Source organism: Nicotiana tomentosiformis, chromosome 11 (assembly GCF_000390325.3).
Source record: "Nicotiana tomentosiformis chromosome 11, ASM39032v3, whole genome shotgun sequence".
Taxonomy (NCBI): Eukaryota; Viridiplantae; Streptophyta; class Magnoliopsida; order Solanales; family Solanaceae; genus Nicotiana; species Nicotiana tomentosiformis.
The window spans coordinates 74,526,370-74,541,546 of record NC_090822.1 but is presented as its reverse complement, the minus strand read 5'-3'; positions in this window follow the sequence as shown (position 1 = coordinate 74,541,546).

Genomic DNA, 15,177 nt, shown 5'->3' with positions numbered 1-15,177 from the left:
AAATTCTATCCCAAACATGGTATATCCTTAGTGCACTCATATACGCTTATCGCTTTGCATATACGTCACTCCAAACATGTAGAACCTTGCATATAAGTCCATTTTTATGAAACCTTCCCTCAAAATAATGGTTAGCCAAGTTAATTACCTTATCACGAATAAGCTTTAAGCTTCCAAAATTCCCTTTCCTCTATCCTTGCCCTCCAAACACTCTACATCTAACTACACAATGATAAAAAAGCGTGTATACACCTGTATTCCTATCATTTTTCTTTGTAAATCTTTTTGGAGTAGTGTTTTTTGGAAAAAGCAATATTTTCTGAGGTGAGGGTGTAACGACCCGATTGGTTATTTTGAACTCTATCTTCCGTTTTATGATTTGAGACCTTGAATAGCTTCATTTGATGATTTATGACTTGTGTGTATGATTCATTAAGATTTTTTGAAAGTTTAGATGTGTTTTGATAATCTTGATTCTAAAGCTTATAAATAGTTGGAGTTGAACAAAGACAACATTCTTGGTAAACAACCTCAAATTGGTATTTTGACAATTCTGGTAGGTTCGTATAATGACGTTAAACTTGTACACATATTTGGTTTGGGTCCCGGGTGATCCACGACCATTTTAGCGCTTATTGTAGAAAGTTGAAAAACGAGTTTATGAACATTTAAATCTTTGAGTTTTGATGCTGGATTCTTGATATTTGAGGTTATTTTGCATAATGACCCAGCTAGTCATTTTGTATATTTGAGCATGTTTCCCTATTTGATATTTCCCCTATGCTTGTTTGATGTTTTGTGACTTGAAGGGATTGTTGGTTTGGTTTTGGAAAGGATTTTGAGTGAATTTAGACACTTAGCCTCATTTTAGAAGTTTAAATTAGAAGAGTTTACCAAGGTTGACTTTTGTATGAATGACCTCAAATTCGTGATTTGATGGTTCCAACAAGTTCGTATGGTAATTTTAAACATAGGCGTATGTTCCGATTTGTATTTGGAGGTTCCTAGGATGTTTTGACGCTATTTGCCGAATGTTGGCAATTTAAAGGTTTGAAAAGTGCACAAGTTTGACAAGGGGCTTACTCTGATGTTAGTGAATTTGAATTGTTGTTCCAGAACTAGGAATAGTTCCATTTTTCTATTTGGGACTTGTGTACAAAATTTAGTTATAATCTGGATTGGTTAGGCTTGAATCTGACACTTGATTGTGTTTTGGCGGTTGATTCATCATTGTAATGTTATTGTATGTGTTTGGATTCTTTGGATAGGTCTGTGTAGTGTTAATAGACTTGTTCTTTTTGGACGGGGTCCCTCGTTTCTCGGATTAGTTTCGGACCACTCGGAGCATTGTTGAGTGTTGGGTCCTTCTTCGCGATAGTAGAGGCGGATCACGATCACGGAGTGTATTCGAGCAGGGAAGATTTCCTTCATCGCATTCGTGGCTGATGGGTCGCATTCACGGAGAGAGCTGGGAGCTGGGAGGGTTGACGTTTGCGCTCGCGAAGGCCTGGCCGTGTTCGCGTAGTGGTAGGTTAGATGTGCATTACGATCGCGACGGGGCTACCGCGTTCATGAAGGGTTATTTATGGGTTGTTGCATTTTTTCTTTGCGAATGCGAGGCATGTGTCGCGTTTGCGAAGGGTACCCCTGGGCTGAACTTATAAATGACTTATTTCGAGATTTTTGCCATTCTTTCATATTTTTGAAATCTAGACTTGGAGAGGGGTGATTATTATGGGGATTTTCACACAATGAAAGAGGGTAAGTGATTTCTACTTTATTTTGATATTATATCTTGTTTGCCAATGGATTATTACACAATGATTATCGGTTTTGAAAGAGAAATTTGGGGGTTTTGTTATAGATTTTAGAAAGTGAATGACTGATATTTGAACCTCGATTTGAAGTTGGATATGGATGAAACTTTTCTATTTTGACTTGTATTCGAATAGGTTGACAGGATTTGTGAGTTTTGCTGGGTTTCGGGATACAGGCCGGAGTTGACTTTTTGGTTGACTTTGTGTAATTGATCAAAACTAGAGCCTTTTTATGTTCCGTTATTATTTCCTTTAGCGTTATTTGATACTGTGGTGTGTTATTTGACTAGATTAGAGTCGTTCAGAGGTTGATTCACGAGGGTAGGCATGTTTTGAGTATTGACTTGGCTCGTTTGAGGTAAGCATCTTGCCTAACCTTGGTTCGAGGGACTAGTAGCTTTAATTGTTGATGTTGGATACATGCTACGAGTGGCATTGTAACGACCCAGCTGGTCATTTTGAGAGTTGTAGCCTCGTTCCCCTATTTACTGCTGATTTTGTGCTTTTATAACTGTTATGTGACTTGCCGATGTAGTTGGTGCGGGTCCGGAGACGTTTTGGGAGACACTTAGTCTCAAACTTGGAAGCTTAAGTTTAAAAGCTTAACCGGATATTGACGTATGTGTAAACGACTCCGAAATGAAGTTTTGATGGTTCTGTTTGCTCCGTGGGATAATTTTGGACTTAGGAGCGTGTCGAGATTGTGATTTGGAGGTTAGTAGTGGAATTAGTCTTGAAATGGCAAAAGTTGGAAATTTAGAAGTTTGACCGAGAGTGGACTTTGTGGTTACCTTGGATTGGAGTTCCGGGAGTCAAAGTAGGTCTGTATGATCATTTGTGACATGTGCCCAAAATTTGGGGTCAATCGGATGTGATTTAATAGGTTTCAGCATCGTTCGTAGAAGTTAGAATTACTTAGTTTTCTTTAGGCTTGAATTGGGGTACGATTCACATTTTTTATGTTGTCTGATGTGATTTGAGGGCTCGACTAAGTTTGTATCATGTTTTAGGACTTGTTGGTATAATTGTTTGAGGTCTTGGGGGCCTCGGGTTGGTTTCAGATGGTTAACGGATCAAAACGAGAATTGGGGCATTGCTGAAGCTGGGAATCTGTTGATGTAACTGCACCTGCGGATTTTTGATCGCAGGTGCGAGCTCACAGAAGCGAGCATGGAAGTGCCTAAGCGGAAAGGAGAGTGTGGGGTAGTGGCCACAGGTTGAGCATGGCAGTGCCGAAGCGGGGGTCATAGATGCGCTGGTGTCCGCAGAAGCGGAAGGGAGATCGCAGAAGTGGAGGCAGCGCAACCTTGGAAAAACCGCATAAGTGGTGGGTTTTCTACAAAATCAGAACCACATATGCGGTTAAGTGTACGTATGAACGAAAAGGCAGAACAGAACATTTATATTCAAGGGTTCGCGATTTTTCTTCATTTTGGACATTTCAAACTCGGTCTAAGGCTATTTTTTAGAGTATTTTTGAGGGGTTTCTTGAGGTAAGTCACTTGTGTTTATTTTTAATCAATAATCTTGTTTTCCCATTGAATATCCCACCTAGTTTGTGTGTATTTAAGGCGAAATTTGGGAATTTGAGAATAGAGATTTGGAGAGTTTAACTTGGGGTTTTGGGTGGCGATTTGGTGTCAGATTTTGGTAAATTTGGTATGGTTGGACTCGTGGTTGGATGAGCATTCAGATTTTGTGACTTTGATTGAATTTAGAAACGTGGGCCCGAAGGGCCAGCTGTTGAGTCGACTTTTGAATTTTGATTAATAAATTAGTGTTTTTCTTATGGAATTAAATCCTTTAGCTCGTGCTGATTGTATCGATCTTTTTGTGGCTAGATTCGAGGCATTTTGAGGCTTATTCACGTGGCAAGAGTGTGTTGGAGTAGGGATTTACACAGTTTGAGGTATGTAACAGTTCTAAATTTGGTTATGAGGGTATGAAACCCTGTAATATATGTCATGTTATTGGTTTTGAGGTGACGCAAATGCTAGGTGACGGGCGTGTGGGCATGCACCGTAGGAATTATGACTTGGTCAATTCCATGGAACTGAATAGTTGAAAAAATCTGTTGTTATCTGTATGTACTCCCTGTGTAATAGAGATTTAAATCATGTTTAGACTATGTGTCGGCACTGTAGGGAACCACAAAGGTCATGTACATGTTGAATTATCTCCTAAATTGTTGTTTTATACTCAGTCACAGTTTTACTTGCATATTACATCTCAGTATCTATTGTTCGTTATTGATACATTATATCATTGTTGGTTGGGCTGATTATCATGGTTACTGAGAGCCCGAGAGACTGAAGAGGTTGATGACTAAGTGAGGTCGATGGCCTGATTGTGAGGATATTTATGGGATCGGGTTGCACGCCACAACTTGTATTTATTGATTTATGCCATGATTGGCTTGTTATAGCGCTTGGGCTGAAGGAGCCCCTCCGGATCTGTACATACCCCCAGTGAGCGCAGGTACCTAGTGCCTAGTGCCGAGTGCCAAGCGATTGAGAGGAATGAGAGACTGTGAATAATCAGTGACAATGAGGTTGGAGTGTATGGGAGGACTGAGTGACTGTTGCTCTGATATTTTGCACTTGATTTCATTACTGTTGTACTTCAGCTGGCATATATCATTGTCATGTAATTTTTTAGAGATCTTATATCATGTTTCAATTGAACTTGACATGAATTAACTGTTTTGGCCTTAATTGTCGAATTTGAAAGCATGCTTATATTTCTATGTTATGATTTCTGTAATTGAGCTATATCTGTGAAGCTCGTCACTACTTTTAGTCCATTATTTAGTCTTGTTACTTACTGAGTTGGTTGTACTCACGCTACACCCTACACTTGGTGTACAGATCCAGGTACTTCTGGTCACAGTGGGTGTTGATTATCTGCGCAACTTGATCGTTTGGAGATTTCACGATAGTTGCTCGTCATTCGCAGACCTTGTCTCTCTGTCCCTATCTTTCTTCGTTATGTATTTAGTTTTAGTCCTTCACAGACATTATATTCTAAACTTGTGTTGTATAGACGCTCATGTACTCAGTGACATCCCGATGCTGGGAATTTTTATATTGGGTTTTGACTTTCTATCCAGTTTTTGAGATTTTTGATGATTTAAACCTGTGTTATTATTATTTTTCATTTAAAAGTGTTGGAAGTATTTTGAAGTACCGGCTTGCCTAGTACCACGTTAGGCGCTATCACAACAGGTTATATTTTGGGTCGCGACAGGCATACATGCGAGGGGTCGAGCCTATGTGCACGCACCAAGTTTATCCATGTTAGGGGTAATCCTTAGGCTATATTATGTCTTGCTTTGGGTTTTGTGATTCTTGCTATCATGATTATTACGATTGTATGACTACTTAACCTCGTGAATCATGATAGAGATCATGTTTGGTATTCTTTCTGATTGAACATGATACTCGTTGTAGTTTGGCGTAACCGCCTAAATTGAGGTATAATTGGACACTTTGCATATGCATACACTTAGGATGCTATTTTATCAGCCCAGGAGTATGTGATTTGATATCCATTGATTGTATAGTATTCTTGTATGTGCATTCAGTGTTATGGACTAGTTAGATAGCGAGTGAGTTGTCCGTGCGAGTTGAGTTGACTATGCCACGTGAGTTGTCTGTGCGAATTTTATGATTATTGCACGTGAGTTGTCCATACAACATGTGGATAAGAATCTAACCCCCTAGGGTCGTCCGCTTATTTTTCTCCTTGACGGCATACACGCAGTTGTGAAAATTTGATCAGTGTTAGGTTTTGGTGTATCACATATATATATATATATATATATATATATATATATATATATATATATATATATATATATATATATATATATATATATATATATATATATAGAACATTCTTTGGATGTATACATGATTATATTGCATATCTCATCTATATGTTATCTACAAAAATGTATACATACCTATTTGCGCATATCTTCTCTATATGCCGCTTAAGTTAATGAAATGGTACACAGTATCTTCTTTACGTGACTTCACATGCCTATTTATGCATATCTTCTCTCTATGCCACTCAAGTTGATGAAATGGTACACAGTGTTGCACCCTATTTTGCATTAGTCAAAACAAAACACAACTAATGGTTCTTCTGAAGTTGATAAAACCGAGTCACCACCTAATATTTTAAGGAATATTAGGGTACCTATAGGTTTGTGAGATTATTATCCTAATGGTCTGCTAACCGGTGAGATTTGGGTAAGAGTTCTAGTTATTCTAAGGGGATGGTGTTAGGCATCCCTTAAAATCTACATGAGGTAGTTCCTTAGGCTTAGACTAGGTTTTGAGGAAGAAATGTTTATATTCTGCTTATTAGTGTTAAACAGTTATGAAAATATTCTAAGTCTTATCTGAAAAATTTATTATTTTGAGCAGGTTGTGTATACACTTTGAAAAGAAAAGAAGTTATCTATTTTTGAGTTTATGAGTAGGAAATCATCCTTCAAAATATATGTATATTTATTGAGTTAAAGACTGCTTTTGTCTTTGAGGAAGATCTTGTGTTTAAAACTCTTTGTTTTGAAAGAAGTTGAGTGTGTGTTTTAAAAGAAAATATGGTTACTTATTTGTAACTTAGTAGAGTAAGAGACTATTTTGAAAGTATACCTTAAATTGAAATGAGTATGTCTTATTTGAAAAAACAAATCAGTTGCGACAGGAAAGCCTTCTGTTTAAACTTATGAGGGTCATCATTTTGTAAACTTGGTTGCGTTTGGCTTTTACCTTTTAAAGACAACTTCTTATATTACTTTCGGGATTTGATTTTCCAAAGATAGTTCACTTTCACTTATGGATCTGCCAAAATTTAAGTATATTGGAAATCGTTTGTGATAACAAGATAAGACCGTTCATTTGTTGAAAAGATAAGTTTGAAATTAACTAGTGATTAGACATTAAAGTAATTATATTGAGCAAAATTTCTAACTTAGCGTTTACATACAAGCCATGGTTTGCCTATGTTCCTGGACAATTAAAGTATCAAAATTATAAAATAACAAAGTTAGACATTCAGAGATATACATATATAAAACAACAAACATCAATGAATATTATTCAAGATAAAGGAAAGGAAGAAGATGGACTCTTTAATTGTTGGGCTGGTAAGCTGGACAGGCCGAGCAAGTTTTAAATCAAGGCAGCAGACTCCAATAGGTGAAAAAGTGAGCAATCTGGGTCCAGAATTTGGGCCTGAGTCCTAATGGAACTCGGCAAGCCCAATTCAAAACGTGCATACAAAAGATTAGGAGGAAAATTAGTCCATACCAAATATAGAATGATGTAAGGCGAGGACTATGACAAATAATGATAGTCGAGAGCTAAAGAATATGGTGAAGCCAAATACATTTGTGTCGATTCTATGAGGATTAATAAAAGTTAGTGACTAAAGGCTTAGAGTAAATCCTTGTTTATGGATAAAATCCCCTTGTGGACCCCTCGCACTTCAGAGTTCACGAGAGTCTCATGCACCCCGAGCAAATCATGTGTCAGGGATGAGTACTTATCCACAAACCAGATTTCACACCCAAATACCATTAATCACTCACTTCTAATATTCCTTAAAGGTTTAAACACAAATAAAGGGGTTTACTCAATAATTCCATATAGCTAGGATACAAGCAGTAAGTGTAAAGAATCAGGGTAAACCTTTCAAAATTTCAAGCACATAGAAATCTAACAACTTTAAGCAAACAAGATGTTGTAGCTTATCAGAATAGAGAGAACAACCCAGGGCACAACGTTGACTTAGAAAATTCAAATAAGAGTATAGGATATGAAGATAGGATACTACAACAGGCATGGAGTCACAATGGGGATATAATCAAACAAGGTTATGGGGCACAGGTATTTAATTGCACATAGATATGCCTCTTCACTTATTGCTTTATGCTCAGAAGTGTTAACATGTAGTTCAAATCATCATTACCATACAGAGGTGAGCACAAGTGTTTGTTTTATTGGCTCCACTGTAAGTTCAATGCTTCAGAGTTCTCTTATGTCGGTTCAGGTCAAAATAAGGTTCACAAATGATTCTAAAAACCTCAGCATAGTGAAGAACAAGCATATATCTTATTGTTTTAATACTTAAACTGATTACTCCATTTATAACTTCTAAAGGGGGCATACCAACTAGTTGGGTTATCAGAAACATCGATCTAAATGGAAGAATTAGTCTTTGATCTTGTTTACTCCTCATGACATGATATCTAGTTATAGAAACACATAGATCAACAAGCTTTCCAGCTATCAGACTCAAGCAATCTCATGTTAACTCTTCTATAGGTAGTGATATTAACAGGCATAATAGGTGAATGATATTCATTTTAACTAGGTAAGGCAAACAGGCACTGAACTAACATTTGGACAGGCAACAAGGTATGTCAGCAAAATTCCATACATGATCTTGTGTTCACATTATCATGACATGCATATAAGAATCAGGATCGTGTAATGTCACAGTTTAGTCTAACATTTGGGGTCACAAGCACTGGTCATTATAAGCATTAGGAACAAGTCTCTTAATGGAAAATATTCATAAATTCAAACCAATGCAGCACCATAGTAGAGTCATAATCATGGTAGGTAGAGAGTTAACACACATGTATAAATGTACAATTCCTCAAACTATTGTCATATAATGGTATATGAGCACAGTAGAATTAACATGATAGATGTGAACTCAATAGAGGTTATTAACATAACAGCAGGAATTTCACAATGCTCAGACAATCATCAGATAGCAAATATCAGCACTCATTATAGGGATCTATCCCAATTAATTTATATTCAGACCTGAGTGCATGTTCCTAACACACTAACATGGTTTCTTTATTTCAAATCATTATAGAGAACAAACAGAGATCATTACAGAGATCATTCTATCATAGAGACATGAGCATGTTGGTAATTAGAATCAAACAAGTTAACATAAGGGTAAGAACTGAATCAAAATAGTAGAACATCACAGGTATCAAGATGACAGAATGTGGCAAGTGTTGGCAGTACAGTAGGAGAGGTTTTAGAGGCTTGATTTTATTCCACTTTGAGATCAACTATTTGGTTAACAGAAAGGAATACATACAATATTATCAGCACATGACTTAGTTTAATTAACCATGAAGCTTCATAAGATTCAAGAACAACAACAATATAGCTACATGAATAACTAAATGTGCAAAACATACAGGATACCAACAATAGACTTATCAACTAGTCATCTAAGTAAGCAGGCCAAATACAAAACATGGGCTACATGAAAACCATTTATAAGATCAACACAATGTCACAAGTAGAAGAGTCAAGTTAATTTGGAGGTACAAAAAAATACCAAGAAAAGTTCAAGAACATGATTCAATTAGTTTAGCTGACATGCTATTAATATTTAACTAACAAGGGTAGGTTATTGTAACACCCCGAAAAATTTTGAAGTATTTAAGTGTAAAGCCACGTAAAATTTTGCAAATGAATTTAAGGTTTCGTGGTGCCGGAGTAGGTCTAGTAGAGTCCTTCTTATCGGTGTGTTGTAGACCACATCTATAATGGGGAGGCTACTTGGATATTTAGGAAATTCACACTTCTTTGGTATTCCAAGATCGTGCAATAGATCCCAAGGTAGGGAGATAATTTCTGCATTATGTCTCATTTATTTCAGATGAGTAATCCACGAGTTCGAAACAACGAGGAGGGAATAACCACACCATTGAATCTGGGGGAGATTACATAAGAGTTCGTTGGGAGAATGCGTCGAGCCGTGGAGGGATTGGAGGAACTTGTGGCTAAGGGAAGTGTCATTATTCCTACCAATGTCACCGCACCACCGGATCGTGTGGTGAGTGAATCTAAGAAACGAAAGAGGGTTGTTGGTGCTAATGAACCAAATTGTGTGATTTGCAGCAAGCGATACTTGGGAATATGTTGGATGACCCTTGAAATATGTTATGGCTGTGGAAAGAGGGGGCATAAGAAGAACAAATGCCCTAGGTTGGGTACACCCATCCAGTTATGTCCGTCATGCGGGAAGGAACATTTGGCGTCGTGTGGTGAGTATGCTCAACAGCGTGTTAGGGGTGATAGCTTTGGGCAATACCAAAGGCCCACACAGCAAACCGGTGCTGGAATTATTACTCCCGCATTGGAAGCTTGGAGGAAGGATAAGGGGTATGCTTATGATGTATGCAAAAAAGGGTAAATATCAGGTCAGTGAGACGAGTCAGTTTAGCGGACCTCATCCCCGTTGTGTGAAGTGTGGGAGATATCATCCGGGAGTATGTCACTATGGTAACAATGTATTCTACTAGTTTGGTATGATGGGTCACTTTCAAAGATAATGTTATTTGTCTCGCTAGAGCTTGGGTAGTGGTATGGCCCAGCCAGCCAGTTCTATAGCTACTACGTCCACAGCGCCTCCCCCAGATAGAGGCACTATACCGCCCGTAGGGCATGGAACAACTAGGGGTGGTATTCAGAGCTCGGGAGGGCCCAATAGGTTTTATGCTATGAGGAGACGTCAAAAGTCTAAGGCTTCTCCAGATGTGGTTACAGGTATATTGACTGTCCAATCTCATGATGTGTATACTCTTATTAATCCCGGTTCCACTTTGTCATATGTCACTTCTTATGCTACTATGAAAGTTGGGATAGAACCGGAATAATTTTATGAGTCATTCTCTATATCTACTCTTAGAACCATACACAGTATTCGTAAAGCCTCTCTATTAAAATTCATTATATTTATAACCTCTTGAGAAATTGAGTTCTATAATGGGTTCCTTGAATTGCGTTATAACCCTAGGTTAATACTTCCCATTGCTTCCCTAGATTCTCAACAAGGGACAATACCTGATGAATTTTGTACAGAACCTTTTGATTCAAATGGATAACATCTGGTCATTTGTGCCTATGCACGCACTACCATAATATTTACCTATGTGGTATCAAATCAAATGTAAAGAAGCCTAGTGTTGAGATCCTTCTTGAGCCACTCTTTTTCTCTCCGGTGTATGTCGTTCCTATGGTTGGAACAATCATTTTATTCCTTTGGGAGCATTATCATGAATCCATTTCACTGTCTAGTAATATGAGGGCATATCTCAACACCTATTATATGTGTAGCTGTCAATTGAAGGGGTCACTTGTCCGCATAAAAGTTTCTCAGAAATTTGAGATTTTCAAAAACGATCATCATAGGAAGATATTTTTGTTCACCCATCTCAGTATGACTTTCATATCCACCTAGATCATGTCCCAGTGTATAACTCACTTTGCTCCTAGAATTGTAGTTACCCATGAAGTGGCCTGGTATTGTAGCTGGAGAATTATTATGGCAGGAATATGTCTAGCTCATAGCAAAGTGTTCATTCTCTCTAACCAATACATGATTTCATCCAAACATTAAGATGTCCTATCTACATGATTTCACTCGTGTGTGGTTGAAAGTTAAACAGCCTTATGATGAGCATATTGATTTGAAAGACAAGTTTTTTGTATCTCTAGTCCTCTCATATAGAATCAACTATCAGGAAGGATTAAGTTGTCAGAATGATAATAATCTCACAAATGTTCAACTTCTTTTTCATTCTCACGGGTTTGTGGCATAAATTTCTTGTGTCAAATACAGTTAAAAGCGTAATGCAACTTTGTGTATCTTGAAACCCATATCACATTCAGGGTGCTAGAATATTCTCATTTCGAGTTAAACTGATTTTCCCTACATTCCAAGAGGCGACTGGCGTCACAAAGGTGTTATCTCTCTTTGAGGCCTACTATTTCCAAATAAGGCACGAATGGAATGAAACAATTGTTGATGTCCTTTTCATGGCTCATTTCTTTTAAATCTCACAATCATGAACATTTTTCCTACGTTATCAATGGCTAATAGGCAACTCTATGACTCGTTTGTTGAACCAATGATGTCACCACAACGAATCACCATGTCAACGTTATTGGTAATGACTTTCATGTCTCTTAGGATATAACCTCCTAAAATGCCGTGCTCAGCATGTTGACGGATTCCTGAATAATTCTAGCAAAATCTCGAACCTCGTTGTTCCTGTTTGTAGCAAATCTATCGAGTGTTGTAGTTTCAAACATGTCAAAGAAGAAGCATCATCTCGTGAGCAAATATATTGGATGGGAAATTTTATGGTCATATTCAAGCTAACACATCTTAAAGAAATTGTTGGAGGTCGCCAAAGAGTTAGTTTAGGTGTTAGGCATAAAAATTTAGATTTGAAGAAAGTGAATGGGTTATTCTCAATATTTTCTCCATGAGGATGCTATTTGAATTGTTAATAGAGGTAAAGTATGTGTAGTTACATTAGGCCTTATGAAATCTTGAGGGAAATAGGCCAAACTATGAGTATGATATTTCCCTATTACTTTTATCCATGTACCCGGTGTTTCATGTGTCCATGTTTAATAAGGTGAAGTTAATACATAATGGGATTGTGAGGAGCAACTATTTGCTATCCTTGTTAGAAAAGTCCGGGAGTCGAGATTGTCTCCGTTAATATGTTATGGCGAAGTATGTAAGTCGAGGAGACCACATTGAGGGGCAAAAATGTTAAGGAAATAAAATGTTCCTACTTGAGTGTATAGTTAAATGATTGTGGATCGAAATGTACTCCCTTTATGTTACGATTTATATATGTGCGGTTCTTGTCCAAATGCTACTTGAGATAATGTAATGCATGTAATGTTGAGATTCGTGATATTGATATACAAAGAGATGCTTTGTTGAGTTGTGGATCTATTATTAGGAGTTGTTTTGGTCTTACTCTGACAGGTGGATAGGCCCAGTTACAGGAGACTCTGGCAAAAGTTTTGGAAATTTAGGGAGTTACCCAAATTTTGAAACTACTGGTGTATGAACTAACAGTTGGGCCACATTGAATGCTAATGACAGATTTTGACTGTCATTTGAGGACGAATGATCCTAAGCGGGGGAGAATGTAACACCCCAGAAAAATTTGAAGTATTTAGTGTAAAGCCCCATAAAATTTTGCAAATGAATTTAAGGTTTCGTGGTGTCGGAGTAGGTATACGTGTTTGAGGACTTTAGAAATTCTTCGCGGCGAGCTTGCTCACCGCAGCTCGGACCTTTTGGGTTGAACAATGCACCGGAAAGTAAAGGAAATTTTTTTGCGAAAAAACGCATTTCTACGAGCCATTATACGACCGCAGAACCACTCTACGGGCCCCAATAATGGCCGCAGAAGTGAGGTAGGAAAGGGTCAGCCTGGAAGCAATTACGCGGTCGACTATGCGACCGCATAACTGTTTTGCAGTGTATTTTGCGACCGCATAGTGATCGCAGATACAGACAGAGTTTTAGTCATTTTGTTCAGCAATTATGCGACCAATATGCGGTCCGCATATTGATTATGCGATCACATATGCGATTGCTGAGCCTATTTCAGAGCTTCATTTTTTGGTTTTTTCCACCCGACACAACTTCGTTAAATACACGCAAAGGGTCATTTTTGAGAAATATTTCTGATGTTTTAGAGAGAAAGGAGAGTGCTTTAGAGAGAGAGGAAACCCTAGGCTAATTATTCATCAAGTCTTGGTCAAATATTGGAAGATTAACAAGGAAATCTCACAAGTTCGCCATCTAAGAGGTAAGGTTCCATACCCTAGTTTTCAATTTCGAATTTGGGAAGAAGATAGTTGATTAGGAGTGTGATTCTTGGGTATGAGAGTATTATTTATACATACATGTATCAATAAGATTTGTGGAAAGATTGTTGAGCTTAAATAAGTAAGGATTGGGTTGTGGAGTGAAGACAATCTTGTAGAAGAACCTTGTGGTTAAATTTGCACATCTAGTGTTTGATAAAATGCTCAAATGAGCTGAGACCATGAATATTTTCCTAATTATGGTTCAATTTTGTTATGTCTCAAAATAGATTGGGATTTATAGAGTTTTCGAAACGTTGTAGTAATTTAAGGAAAATTCAATTGAGGTATGTTGGCTAAACTTTCTCTCTTGGAATCGAACTCCATAATATTCCCGTGAGTTTCAAAGTATAGGTTGCGTATTAAAATATTGTGGCTTTGAATCGTATTTCAAATAAAAGCTATTATGCCAAATTGTGTGAGAAAATCTCAATATTCTTAAGACTCGAAATTGCTCATATATGTACCTAAAGGCTGGATTGGAAATGTATTATTGTTGATAAAGATGGCTGGAAATGAAATAATTGAAATGGAGATATAGTGTGTGGCCGACGTGCCAAGAATTTAAGTTACGACTGTGGCTAGTAGTGCAAATGATTTGAATGAATGAAATAAGGAAGATGAAATGAGCCTCGACTCGATTGTTTGAAAACGATTTCGAAAATAGAATTGCCTATAGGCCTTTGTACTCAATTCATGCCTATAAGTGCATGCTTTAACTAATGTCTTGCTTTATAAATATATCCAGTGTGATTCGAGTTCTATATACTCATGTGTTGAAATTGTACATTGTCATTTTTGGGAAAAGGTATTTCAAGAATAAATGGGGTATCACTTATTAATGATTTGAACTTGCGCATCAATTGCCAATTATTTTACAAAATTTTTCGGAAACAAATCTATTGTGCTTAAATTGTTCATTTCTAATGAACTTAAAGTTGTGATTTTTGGAATATTCTATATCTTGATATTTGATGGTGATCTTGAAATTAAAAGAGGTGAATGTGTGGAATATGAAATACGGCCATTGTGCCAGGAATAAAGAATCTTGTGAATGGCCTAATGAGCCAAGGAAATATTATCGTTATGAATGACAGGAAATACTAATAAGAATTTATACAATGTGAAAGATGTTGAGGTGAGTACAATTGTATTTATGATATTTCTGTGTGCAAATCAAATTAAAAATATTTTTGGGAGCATCATTAGCAAAACCGAGGAAGGGTGGGTCATAAGGCCCACACCTGAAACTACATGTCATGGTGTAGGGGTGGATTGTGATTATTCCCCTTATTTGGGATGAAATTGAAATCTTAGGAAAATTGTGATATTATTCCCTTTAATTGGGATAAAATTGGAACCTTTTTGGATTGGAAAAGTCAACCCACAAGGCATATGTAGGAAGGCGGCCTAGCTGATCGGATGGAGATCAAATGCCATATTGCGCATATGGTGGTACTACTCTTGGTAAAAACTTTCTTTCGCATTACTTGTCAAAACACATTGTTCGTGGGGAGATGGCCTAGCCGACCGAGCATGATCGGACTCAGTGCTAACAAAGACGATGGTATTTCGGTTCTAATGATCTCCCAACCAAAATTGTATATGAAGTTCGTATTTTGAAAATT